Source organism: Chiloscyllium plagiosum, chromosome 11 (genome assembly GCF_004010195.1).
Source record: "Chiloscyllium plagiosum isolate BGI_BamShark_2017 chromosome 11, ASM401019v2, whole genome shotgun sequence".
Classification (NCBI taxonomy): Eukaryota; Metazoa; Chordata; class Chondrichthyes; order Orectolobiformes; family Hemiscylliidae; genus Chiloscyllium; species Chiloscyllium plagiosum.
Window position 1 is genome coordinate 14,998,012 of NC_057720.1, and position 13,709 is coordinate 15,011,720.

General features: G+C 42.2%; 1 protein-coding gene across 2 annotated transcripts in view; it reads left to right on the top strand.

The window, feature by feature from the left end:
- The first annotated feature begins 3,808 nt into the window (after nucleotides 1–3,808).
- Nucleotides 3,809–13,709, top strand: part of lrrc8c (leucine rich repeat containing 8 VRAC subunit C) — a 39,487-nt gene continuing 29,586 nt past the window's right edge. For both annotated transcript variants that reach the window (XM_043698739.1, XM_043698741.1), the window contains exon 1: nucleotides 3,809–4,259. The gene's annotated coding sequence lies outside the window, so the exon portion shown is untranslated. The remainder of the gene's footprint in view (nucleotides 4,260–13,709) is intronic.

Consider the following 13,709-nt stretch of genomic DNA (forward strand, 5'->3'; position numbering starts at 1 on the left):
CCCCCCCCCCCCCTCCTCTAGCTTATCTCTCCATGTTTCAGGCTCTCTGCCTTTATTCCTGATGGAGGGCTTTTGCCCGAAACGTCGATTTTGCCTGTCCTCGGATGCTGCCTGAATTGCTGTGCTCTTCCAGCACCACTGATCCAGAATCTGGTTTCCAGCATCTGCAGTCATTGTTTTTACCTCACCTACTGCTGAAACCTCACCCATGCTAGTTTTGACTGTCCTGACTGACCTCCCATGTTCCATCCTACCTCAAATTGAGCTCATCCAAAATTCGTCAGCACGTGTCTTAAATCACATCAAGAACCATTCACGCACTCACACATATCCTCGCTGGGCGACAGTCACTCTTGGTCTACTGAATGCTAATAACATTGTTGAGTCAGCTAGATTTCAGTGGTATTGGCATCACTTTGGAAAATATATTCATTTCCCAACTGTGTGAAGCAGTTAAAGGTCATGTGCTCCTGGACTAGGAGTCAAAGAGTGTGGTGCTGGAAAAGCACAGCCAGTCGGGCAGCATCCAAGGAGCAGGAGAATTGACATTTCCGACATAAGTCCTTCATCAGGAATGACATCATTCCTAATGAAGGGCTTACGCCTGAAACATCGATTCTCCAGCTCCATCGATGCTGCCTGACAGGCTGTGCCTTTCCAGCAATACACTCTTCAGCTCTGATCTCCAGCATCTGCAGTCTTCACTCCCTCTTGGACTAGAAGCTCCAGGTTCTAGTCCCACATGAGGACCTCATGGCCACATAATGTGACCAAATGGGTTGAGTCTCAATCTCTTAAATGTTTCCAATATGCATATTGGATTGGAGTAGCAATGTTCCTTGGTCAACTCTAACTCTGTAGTAGCTGCAGTGCAATAGTCTCCCCACATTAAAGACTTAACACACGCACTTGCCATTCGGAAATGACATCCACATTCCAAGTGATTACCACATGTGCAGAGCATTTGGTGAAAAACTACTTTGCAATACACACACTGGACAGACAAATCAATGCATATTCCTGTGCAAAGTATAGCTCATCCAAATCTTCCTCACATATATATCTTGTCTTATCCTAAACATTTATGCTTTAAGATAAATGACATAAGAAATAGATGTGACACAGAAAGTTTTCAAGAGTTCTTGAGTGCCACATTCACATGGAATTGAACTGACATAATCTTAATGAACCAAATGGTTGTGGAAATAACTGCACAGAGGCCAGTATCCTCTAACCAAGTCACCCTTTATTTATATGTGCATAGAGTCAGCCCCTGAAATGAAGAGACTATGAATCCCCTGTTTATATCTGTCAGCCAAGGCTCCCTTATTAGCCCAAGTTAACAACCCCAATCAAGGATCTCATAGTCAATAAGATCTACCTGATTTCAATCACTACAGTTTTGTCTGTGTTTGGGTAGTTAATAAGTCTGTAATAAACATAGAGGCATTATACTGCTTGATTCTGTGACCTTCCATAGTCTTCCATTCTGAAAGTTATAGGGGAGATGCAGAGTAAGGGCAGTCGATGGTTGCATTGTTTTTAAAAAGCCCATTTCCTGAAACAAATCCTTCGAGGGCATGGAGATTAAGGATAATGGCAGATTGATACAATCTTTAATTGTTCTTTGTGAAAAGGAGTTAGAAAAGGAAGCCTGTTGGGGTGTGAACAACTGGAGCTGTTGATTGTGAATTATTTGGGCTCAATCACTTTTGGGTTTGATGCATCACACAGAAATTTTTAATTGTTCATTCAAAATTTGATTTGTTTGAAAAATATGGGTCTTTGAATCTGCAGACGGAGCTAGCTTGGTGACATAGGCATATGGGAGACATTGAGATCTTGAAAGTAACTGTTTGCACCAAAGTGAGCAGCCTAGGGTTGAGCTTTCTCGGGGTGAGCAGTGCTTTTATATATGAGTCTGACTGAATACAGAACACATTGAACCAATGAATGGTGCAGCACACTTTGGCATCATTTAATAAATCAGATGTGTTCCAGCTCTCTGAAAGATTGAGTCTTTCCATTCTACTTTATGAACCAGAGGTAGATTTTGAGCAGGTTTGAAAGAATCGATAAGGTTGGATAAAAAGAAAAGCTGCAACAAGAAATGAAATAGGTCCATCACCGCAGTTTTGTTTTCAGTCTGATAGACACTGTCTGAAATTGTGGTGACCCAGATTCAGCTATGACCTCTAAAGAGAAGTTGGGTATAGACTTGAAAGGGGTCATTGACCGGGCATTCCTGAATGTATTTTTCCCAAATGCAAAAAATACTATTCTGGTTAATGGAGGGGAAAGGAGGAGTTAGGAGGAAGAACCAGATTCCTTTTATCAAATTGAATTAACAGCAGTACACCTGTTAAGTCTGAAGCTTCTCAGCCCATCTTAGACTCTTTAAGGCTGAATTAGAAATGGATTTTATTAAAGGAAAACATAGATTACAACCTGGCTTGATATTTGTCTCAGTGCAGTTAACAGGGGATCCAGTTCGCTGGCCTAAATAATGGAAGCAGGTATCGCATCATGTGGGTTATCAGACTGAAACAAAGGCAGAAAAAATTAACAATGAACTGCAGATGCTGGAAATCAGACAAAAAAACAGAAATTGCTGGAAAAACTCAGCAGGTCTGGCAGCATCTATGGAGAGAAAGACAGTGTGTTAAAGTTAATGGTCTAGTGATCCTCTTTCAGAACTGAATGAATGATCTTTGAACGAATTTTTTTATATTGTTACGTATATGTTACATTGACAAAAATAATAAATACAATGAAAAGCTTTTTTCTTGTGCCATGACTGATTGTAGCTCGGAAAGGTTTGATCTATATGATAAAGGTCATATAGATAGGGGGAGTGCAAGAGTAAACAATAAGGGAGGGTACAGCCCAGAAACATCAAGTGAGAACAATGGTTGGGCAGACTAACCGGGACAGACTTAATTATTGTTCTCTCCCTCAGGAACTGCTTCTTTTCACCCGTTATTAGACTGATGAATGGGCTCTCTAGCATTAAAAATGCTGATCTCACCTAGCACACACCCTGAGCAGTGCAACATGTATGTCTCTGTCTATTTGCAGCTTCTGATCTGTATACCATTATTATGATCTGCCTGTACTGGTCGTAAACAAAGCTTTTCACTGTACTTCCATACATGTGACAATCAATCAATCTCCACCTATCATTTGCTCCTACAGCCCCATCTAATTTTCAACATTTGGACAAACCTTTTCCTGGCTACAGTCAGTTCTAAAGGAGGGTCACTGGAGTGTTAGCTGTTTTCTGTCTCCACATATTTTGCAGGACCTAATGAGTTTCTCCAACAATTCCTGTCTTTGAAAATAAGAGATGTTACTGTAGTGAGATTTCCTGCTCCTTGCGTCCTTCCAGTTCCAGGACATGGATCAGGATTCCCCAACTCCCAGTAACTCTAAATGTGTTGGCTGTACTATTCTAAGCTCTATGTTCTATGCCCAGGGGCCTTCTCGTGGCAATGTGGTTATGTCCCTACCCCTAGACTGGGAGGCCCAGGTTCAAGAACCACCAGCTCCAGAGGTGATTGTGTAATAACATCTCTGAACGGGTTGATTCGAATGCAAATTAATAAACAGAATAAATAAAAATACTGTCTCCCTCCCCCCCCCCCCCCCCATCTAGGTTCGCTTTGTGGTCGGGGGGTGGAGGGAGTGAGAGTTGTAAATCTTTCTCAGACAGTCCCTGAGCACTGTGCGGATACAGAGACAGACAGTCCCCTCCCCTCCTTTCTGATTCTGTCTGGGGGAGGGCGGCTTTGAGAGCGGCAGCAGGTATTTGGCTGCGTGGAAGAGGGGGTGGGTCTGTTTGTGTGTGTGGACAGACTGTACCACCCGTGCAGAGGACAGTGCGAGGTACCCAGATGTGTCACTGTGTACTGAGGGAGTGTCAGCCCCAGTGTTGCATCCTGACTGAAGGGCTGGAGAGGGCTGCGGTTTCCACACTATCATCAGTGGCTCTCAGCTTCTCTCTCCCTCTCTCTCTCTCTGCGGATCACAGACAAAGGAAATAAATCTGCAACCTGATGATGCGATCTCTATTCCAGAATTGACATCAGGGAAATTGAGCCGGATTTTCGAAAAAATGAGCTGATCTATTGCATTGCACTAGAATCGGGAGGTTTGGAGGCAGTTTTTTTTTGTTTGTTTTGAACGTTTTGGTTTCTCATGCTGCTTGCGCCCATGCTGTGAATTTTCCAATGAGCCTGGACAAAGCTGTCTCTCCTTGTGTAAGTACCCCTTTCTTCTTTGCTCGGTCCTCTCTCTGGGCAACAAAAACAAAATGCACCGCTCTTCAAACCTTCCAGCATCCCAAACTTACCCCTAATGCTGCTTCATGTTGCAACTTTATCTATTTCCCGGATTCCGTTGGAAGAGCCGAGAGGGGATGCATGCCCCTTGAAATATTGATGGAGATTTGCACAGAAGTGCCTCAGTTCCCAGTTTAAAACAGGCACCCTATTGCCTTTACTCTCACACACACTGGCATTCTGCTGCAGAAACGGCGAGGGGTGGGGTTAAATCTGTGCCTGTGTGTCTAAACCTCTCCCTTTGTATGTGCCCGTGTGCTCCTGTATGCGCCTATACTGTTTCCATGAGCAATGCCTGGCATATTAAGTGGAATTGAGGAGCAGGTCGAACTGAGTGAGACAGTTAAAATACCAACAAGAGGTTCACCGAGTGGAAAAAGACGCTTCAGATGTCGCTTATCGACGACTCCAAATAGCTCCATCAGCGAGATTAAAGAGGCGCCGATTATTTTTGGCAATTTTTAAGAGAAAGGCGTAACATTGCCAAGGTGATGTCAGGCAGCAGTGCCACATGGTGTCTCTTCATTTTAACACCTGCTGTTTTCCAAGGGTTTGCTCTAGAAAAGAAGCATTTATATAACGTCTTTCACCACCCCATGAGTCCCTCTTCACTTAATGTACTTCTGAGGATGTTGCTTCTGTGGAATTACAGTAGCAATTTGCACATGTGATTTGGAGATGCCGTCTAATCTAAAAACTCTGTTATCTCACTTTTTAGATTAGAATCAATCTAAACATCATGGCATAGACAGAGAACACAGGGGGCCAACACCTTCAACACATTGTCTAGCTATCACCATTGTTAACAGCTAACCCGAGAATGCAACTTTAAAAAAAAGGTTTTGTGACTTACACATGAAAGAAGTGAAACTATCACTGTATTCTAACAGATGAAAGGCTTAACAATCAATTTTTCAATGTATAATTTCAGTTACATCACATTGTAAATTTTTGCTATAAATTCTATGTTACGATCAAGCCCTCCACTATTACCTGATGAAGGAGCGTCACTCTGAAAGCTAGTGTGCTTCCAATTAAACCTGTTGGACTATAACCTGGTATTGTGCGATTTTTAAATTTGCACATAGTTAGCCCCTACCAACAGGAATGTGACACTGACCAGATCATCACTGAAGGCGGAAACAGAGTTAAAGTGTTTCAAGTCTGGTATGAATTGGAGATGCCGGTGTTGGACTGGGGTGTACAAAGTTAAAAATCACACAACACCAGGTTATAGTCCAACAGTCTTAATTAGAAGCACTATCTTTCAGAGCGCTGCTCCTTCATCAATGGTTGACTGGCATGAGCCTTCTTCAGAAATGAATGGTGTTGGAATATTAAAAACTGAAAGAACTGTGGATGCTGGAAATCAGAAACAAAAAGAGTAATTGCTGGAAAAGCTCAGCAGGTCTGGCAGCATCTATGGAGAGAAATCAAGGTTAATGTTTTGAGCCGAGAGACCCTGCCTGAGGAAAGGTGACTGGACCCGAAACGTTGACTCTGATTTCTCTCCACAGATGCTGCCAGACCTGCTGAGCTTTTCCAGCAATTTCTGTTTTTGATGTTGGAATATCGTTGTACATGCTTTTGACAGAGGCAGAGACCCCGCACAAAAGGCAAAGGCCTTGTTACTGACAATGAAAGAGAAAAAGAGATGTAAAATAGGTATAAACTGAAGTGTGAAAGGGAGAGAATTGATCCGCTCTACTCAGTGCAAAGGTACAAACAGGGCAAGGTTTGTATGGTAGAGAGAAGAAAAATGGAGAAAAGACATAATGCAGTCTGTTTCTGAATTAATGGGATTCAATATTGTGACCTTGAGGCTGTAAAGTGGAAAATGAGGTGATGTTCCTCCAGGTTATGTTGCACTTTAATGTTTCTCTCTCCACAGGTGCTGCCAGACCTGCCGAGTTTTCCCAGCATTCTGTGTTTGTTTCCAATTTCCAGCATCCACAGTATTGAGCCGCTCATCACTTGTTGCGGTTTGGTTGTGGGAATAGATATTAGACACAAGCTGGGGATTGGTCCCCTGCAATTCTCCAAAGCAGCTCCAGAGATGTTTTCATCTTAGAAAGAAGAGAGGCTTCTATTCAATGTCTCACTTAAAAGATAGTAGAATAGGTACAGAATCATAGAATGATAGAGTGAAGAAGAGACCCTTCACTCCATCAAATCTGTACTGCCAAAAATGTACTAATACACCCAGCCCATTTTCCGTATTAGGTCCGTAACCTTGAATGTTCAAGTGCTCATTTAAATACTTTTTAAAGATTATGAGATTTCCTGCTTCAACTATCCTCCCAGGTAATGCATTCCAGACCCTCTGTGTAAAAAAGATTTTTCTCAAATCCCCTCTAAACCTCCTGCATTTCACTTTAAAACTATGGTCCCTCATCACTGACACAAAGACAGAAATAGCTGGAAAAACTCAGCAGGTGTGGTAGTTTCTGTGGAGAGAAGTCAGAGTTATCCAGTGACCCTTCTTCAGAACTTGTTGTTGACCCTTTAACTAAAGGGAACAGCTGCTTCCTATTCAGCCTGTCCATGCCCTTCATAATCTTATACACCTCTATCACGTGCTTCCTCAACCTTTTGTGCTCCAAAGAAAATAACTGAAGGTAACAGAGCACATCAGATGTGTGTCAGGCTCAGTTGTGGAGAAAGTGAGGTCTGCAGACGCTGGAGATCAAAGCTGAAACTTTATTGCTGGAACAGCACAGCAGGTCAGGCAGCATCTAGGGAACAGAAGATTCGACGTTTCGGGCACATGCCCTTCTTCAGGAATCAGTTGTTCCATTTAAGTGGGGCTTGAACCCATTATTGTCTGATTCAAAGGCATAAGTACTCCAATCGAGCATGGTAGGCACCTCAACTGTGAGCGCAAAGGAAATGGTCATGATTTTAATTTCATTACAATAACCTTAAAGCATAATGCTTCAGATTAAACTGAATATTGTTCACACAACCAGGATATCAGCCCAGACGCACAAACACAGGAAACACCTGCCCAAGACTGACAAAAGCAACTGACTTCACTTCCTAGTAGTAAAATGTATCAAGTGTGGTATCGTTACTTTAGAACATGCCTTCAAACTTTTGTTCAAATTTCAAAGTTGCTCCTCTCCCCCCACCCCATCATTGAAGACATTGCGCCAAATGGATCTTGTCAATGCAATGTTCACATCAGTTCTTAATACAAAGGCAAGAAAGAAATCACTGGAGATTTATATATGGATTTACTTTGTGTCTGTGCTACAGGATATGAGCAATTGAAATGCAAGCCAAATATGCAGTTTAAAAGGTTGTTGATATTTGGGCACAAGTGTTAAACTTACAGAAGCACAAAAGATCCACATCATATTGAATTTTTACTATCACAATGGACCCCTTCACCTGGAATAATAGCCTCTCCTCCTAAAGTTACAGATCAATTTGCATATTTCCTACAAATGCATCAGCACAGAAGCTCTGTTCAAATTAGGACTAGATTTGCAGCTATAGCAGGAAATAATGTAATTTTCCGGGTGTTTTTATACACCCCAACTCTTGTATTGGGCACATTTGTGCCAGTGAGAGTCATTCTCTGCACCTGATAATGTTCATGAATCCAAAATTAAATGTACCAACATTCTGAACCCCTTAATGGACAAAATCAGGAGATGGTAACCTAATCAATCCCCATTTCTTTAACATTTTCCAAGCATGTGTTCAGTATTTAATAATTAATCCTAAACTGGGAGCTGGAGTTTGTCAAGCTCAGCAAGTCGGCAAGAACGTTTCACAGCAGCCCAGGGGTTCTGAAGGTTTTTTTTTATAGCATTTCCTCTCATTAACCTTCAAGAAAAGAGTTATTTTCTGTGAGGGAAAATTAATCGAGGAATGCTCAAATTGCAAGCAGGGAGTAGTTTAATTAATGACAGGTAATTGCAAGGCACAAACTGCTGTTTGGACTGCCAAAAAGAGCCTACTCAGTGAATAAGCTTTAAATGGTGTCTGAGTGATTGATGGAATCCCTACAATGTGGATGCTGGCCATTCAGCCCATTGAATTGATACCAACCCTCTGAAGAGTGTCTCACACAGAGCAACCCTCCCTGTAAGCCCTGCATTTCCCATGACCAATCCACCTAACCCGCACATCTTTGGACTGTGGGAGGAAACCCACACAGACATGGGGAGAATATGCAAACTCCATGCAGTTGCCCAAGGCTGGAATCGAACCTGGGTCCCTGCTGCTGTGAGGCCACAGTGCTAACCACTGAACTATACAATTGGCACCTATGGAAATTGAAAATGGTTTTTGATTTAATTATGCAGGTGATATGGGCATTGTTGGCTAGTTCAGCATTTACCCGTCACTGATTGTCTTTGAGAAAGCGATGATGACCTGCTTTCTTGAACTGTTGCAGTCCACTTGGTGCAGGCAAACGCACAGTGCTGATAGAGAGGGACCTTTAGGTCACAGTGACGGCATGTGATTTTGTTCCAAGCAGCTTGGGGGAAAACATACAGGTGGTGATGTCTCCATATACCTTCCTAGGCGTGGTAGAGAATCGCAGGCTTGGGAAGTGATGTCAAAGGAGTCACGGTGGGTTGCTGCAGAGCACAGTTTAGATGGTACACACTGTGTACACACAATGTCCGTCGATGGTGAAGGAAGTGTGCTAAGTATGCAGGTTCCGCAGGCAGTGAAGAAAACAAATGGTTTGTTGACCTTCATAGTGAGAGGATTTGGGTACAGGAGCAGGGATATTTTGCTGCAATTGTACATGGCCTTGGTGAGACCACACTTAGAGTATTATGACTAGTTTTTTGTCTCCTTATCTAAAGAAGGATGTTCTGGCAAGAGAGGGAGTTTGCCACATTGATTCTTGGGATGGCAGGACTGCATATGACAAGAGATAGTTAGGACTGTATTCACTGGAGTTTAGAAGAATTAGAGGATCTCATGGAAACCTGTAAAGTTCCAACAGGGTTTAACATTAGAAGGGCGATGGAACTTTGACCCCTATTTCAATGAGGTTTGAGTACGGGAGTAGGGAAGTCTACAGTACAAGGTGTGGGGAGACCACTTCTGGACTACTGTGACCAGTTTTGGTCCCTGTATTTAAGGAAAGATATAATTTCATTGGATGCCTTTCAGAGAAGGTCCACTAAGATGGATGATCCCCGTTATGGAGGGATTATCTTATGAGCAAAAATTAAACAGGTTGGGATTCCAGAAGAATGAGAGGCAAACTCATTGAAACAGATAGGATTCTTAAGAGGCTTGACAGGGTAAATGTTGAGAGGAGGTCTCCCTTCTGGGAGAAGGTAGGACCAGAGGGCAGAGTCCTGAATAAAAAGGCACTTATTTAACATTGAGTTGAGGAGGAATTTCTTCTATCAGAGAGTTGTGAGTTTTTGAAACTCCTTGTCACAGGGAGCGGTAGGAGCAGCATCCTTGTGTATATTTAAGACTGAGATAGTTAGATTCTTGAACAGTCAGGGAATCGTGGGTTATGGGGAAAGGGCAAGAAAGTGGACATGAGGAATATCAGATCAGCCATGACCCTCTTGAATGGTGGAGCAGGTTCGAGGGGCTGAATGGCCTACTCCTGTTCTTTTTTTTATGATCTTATCGTCTTAAACAGGGTAAACGCAGGAAGGATGTTTCTGTTGACCAGGGAATCCAGAACCAGAGGTCACATTTTAAGGATACAGTTTTTTGTACTGAAGTGATGAGAAATATCTTCGCCCAGAGTGTGGTGAGATTATGGAGTTCTCTGCTGCAGAAAACAGTTGAGGCCGAAACATTGAATGTTTTCAGGAAGAAGCTACCTATAGTCCTTTGGGTTTGGGGGGAATAAAAAAACATGGGCAAAGGAATAAGGTATTGATTTGGATATTGAATGGTGGTGCAGGATCGAAGGGCAGATTAACTTACTCCTGCTTCTATTTGCCATGCTTCTAAGAAAGTTGAAGGTGGTGGATGGGGTGCCAGTCAAGCAGGTTCCTTTGTTCTCAATCATTTCCAACTTCTCAAGTGTTGGAGTTGCACCCATCCAGGCAAGTGGGGAGTATTCCACCAATTTCCTGACTTGTGCATTGGTGGCCAGGCTTTGGGGAGTTAGGTGGAGAGTTACTTATCATAATTATCACATGTCCAATATCAATTGCAGTCCAGGGTAAGTACAGATGAGACTGAGAATTTTAAAGTATCATCCTCACTGACACTAAATTTGTGATATGTGTCTTTGAATGGAAAATAGGACGAGATTTAGCTTGTTGAGCCTGTTAAACTGGCCAATCATGACGAGCCTGTGACTCGCTTCATATGCTTTCTGTTCTACATATCTCTTTGCATAGCAAAACTCTAACAATGCCAGGCTTAAAAAGTTCTAGTTGATCTCGTAACCATTGCTGCTTCACAAGCAAGTTCCAAATTTCTACCCCCTTTGTAGAAGTGTTTTCTCATTTCACTCCTGAAAGTTGGTCTCAGATACTTAGGCTACATCATGTCCCACACTCCTCAAGGATTTGGAAATAATTTCTTACGATCAACCTTGTCTGTTCCCCTTAATATCTTGATCTTTTACTCCTCTAAAGTTAAGATAATGCTTCGTGCAGCTTCTGTCTGTGTGTTAACACTTTTAGTCTGGGTTTCATTCTGATAAAAGTGATGCTGCATTCCTTCTTAATCCAAAACATCCTTCCACTTGATGCCCACTAGTACACATGGTAATTTTAATCGCATTTATACAACTCTTGAGGAAACTTTAAAACGCTTCCTTGATTGTTGGATCTTAATATGCCTAATGAATGATGCAAAGGTAAAAATGACTAAAATATCATTTTCCCATTTATCCCATCAGACCTGCTCCAGTTCCATTAGCTAGTGCCAATCTCCTGCCCTTCTCCCTGTGAACCATTTCTATTCTAATATCATAGAGTGTCCCCCTTAAGTGCATCAATTGAACCTGCCCTCCACCACATTTTAGATCAAGCATTGAACCAAGGCCCCATTTGTCTCCTCATGTTGACGTAAAAGATCATACAAAGTTATTTAAAGAGCAGGGCAAATCTCCTTAACATATATTATTTTTTTAAAATACAGAGTTGCTTCTCAGTGTGTGGGAGCTTGCTGTGCCACTTTTCCTGAATTGTAAATACACTTCAGTAGTACATTATAGAATCCCTACCATGTGGTAGCAAGCATCAGCCCATCACGCCCACAGAGACCCTCTGAACAAGATTCATTCCATCCAGACCCACCCTATATTTCCCATGGCTAATCCACTCAGCCTATGGGCAACTTAGTGTGGCCAATTCACCCAACCTGCACATCTTTAGACTATTGGAGGAAATACCACACAGACACGGGGAGGGTGTGCAAACAGACATCTGCCTAAGGCTGGAATTGAACTCAGATGCCTGGTGCTGTGAGGCAGCAGTGCTAAATACTGAGCCATCATGCTAACCCAAATTTTTTTTGCCTAATTTTCTACTTTTGTGTGCATTCTAATAAATTTATTTCATTCTCTTTTCATGATTTTCATGATTTTATTTTTGCTTTCTTAAACAGTTGAAAAGGTATTAAGTGAACAAAAAAATCTAGGAAGTTTCCATTTTACTATTTCAATTTCATTTTATTTCTCTTGACTTCAGTCAAGTTTGACACATGGTATGTTGCTGGACATGACAAAGATTCATACCCAGGGACCTGTTCTCTGCAAAGAAAAGGATTGCGTTCAAATCTTGTGCCAGTTTTGTATTTCCTGGGATCCCAAGGGGCCTATAATTTCCTATTGTTTTCTCCAAGGCAATGCCTCAGCCAATCAGAAACTATTTGCCAACCAATCAGAATTCCGTTTTCTCAAATGGTACAAATTGTTGTGCTGATTTGAAACTGGGCAGTCTTGCTTTTGTCCTGTTGAGTGCAAAGCAAAAGAACTTTGCTATTATGTCTGTCTTTTTAGCAGTGCTCAAATTCTGCACTGCCAGTAGCCCTAACATGCTCTGAAATGCCTGTGGTTATAGAAAATGAAGATAGGAGCAGGAGGAGGCCATTTGGCCCTTCGAGCCTGCCCCGTCACTCATCACGATCATGGCTGATTGTCCAACTCAATAGCCTAATCATGCTTTCTCCCTGTAACCTTTGATCCCAATTGAAAATGAATTTGTTCATTGGAAATGAATTCCCTTTATCTAACATATCCATTTCCTTAAGATATCAAAGTTTTGAAGGATTTTATTGGGTAAAAAATATTTCCACTAACAAGGGAGTCTGTAACCAGAGGAGGAGAAAGTGAGGTCTGCAGATGCTGGAGATCAAAGTTGAAACTTTATTGCTGGAACAGCACAGCAGGTCAGGCAGCATCCAGGGAACAGGAGATTCGACGTTTTGGGCACAGGCCCTTCTTCAGGCCCTTCTCCTGAAGAAGGGCCTGTGCCCGAAACGTCGAATCTCCTGTTCCCTGGATGCTGCCTGACCTGCTGTGCTGTTCCAGCAATAAAGTTTCAACTGTAACCAGAGGAGACAGACTTAAGATACTGAGAAAACAAACAAGATGGAAATGAGGAGCTATTTATTTATGTAGCAAATTGATCAGGAATGTACTGCTTAAAAGGGCAGTGGGAAGAGAATCAATAACTTTCTAAAGAGAATTGTATAAATGCTAAAAATAAAACTAAAATTGCAGGAGTGTGGGAAACTTGCTGGAGATTGGGACAAGCAGAGAAGAGGGAGGGCTTGATTGGGTAGATGCAGGAAGGCTGTGGAATATAGAACCAGAGGATATGGTCTCAGAATACGGCACAGGTCATGTAGGACTGAGATGAAGAGGCACTTCTTCATGCGGAGTGATGAATCTTTGGAATTCACCATGAAATAACCTAGAGGTGCAGGCATTGAGTATGTTCAAGACAGGTTTTTAGATTTTTACAGATTAAAACAATCAAATGACACAGGGATGTTTGGGGTGCGGAAAGGCTTTGAAATGGAAGAACAGCCAAGTTGAATGGTGGAGCAGGTTCCAGTGTCTAAATGAACTATGTCTTCTGCTATTTCCTACATGCCTGCATTTCAAAGCAGAATACAGCAGAGCAAGTTATTTTGTAGTCATCATCATTACATTATAGGCGAATGTGGCAGTCAATCTATGTATGCCAAGATCTCACTGACATTAAAGCTTTTGGTGATGTTGATTGAGAAATGGGTATATGAATAGGAAGGGTTTGGAGGGATATGGGCCGGGTGCTGGCAGGTGGGATTAGATTAGGTTGGGATATCTGGTCGGCATGGACAGGTTGGATGAAAGAATCTGTTTCCATGCTCTACATCTCTATAACTCTATTGGACGAGACAATGAGTTAATCCAAATGGTGCGAC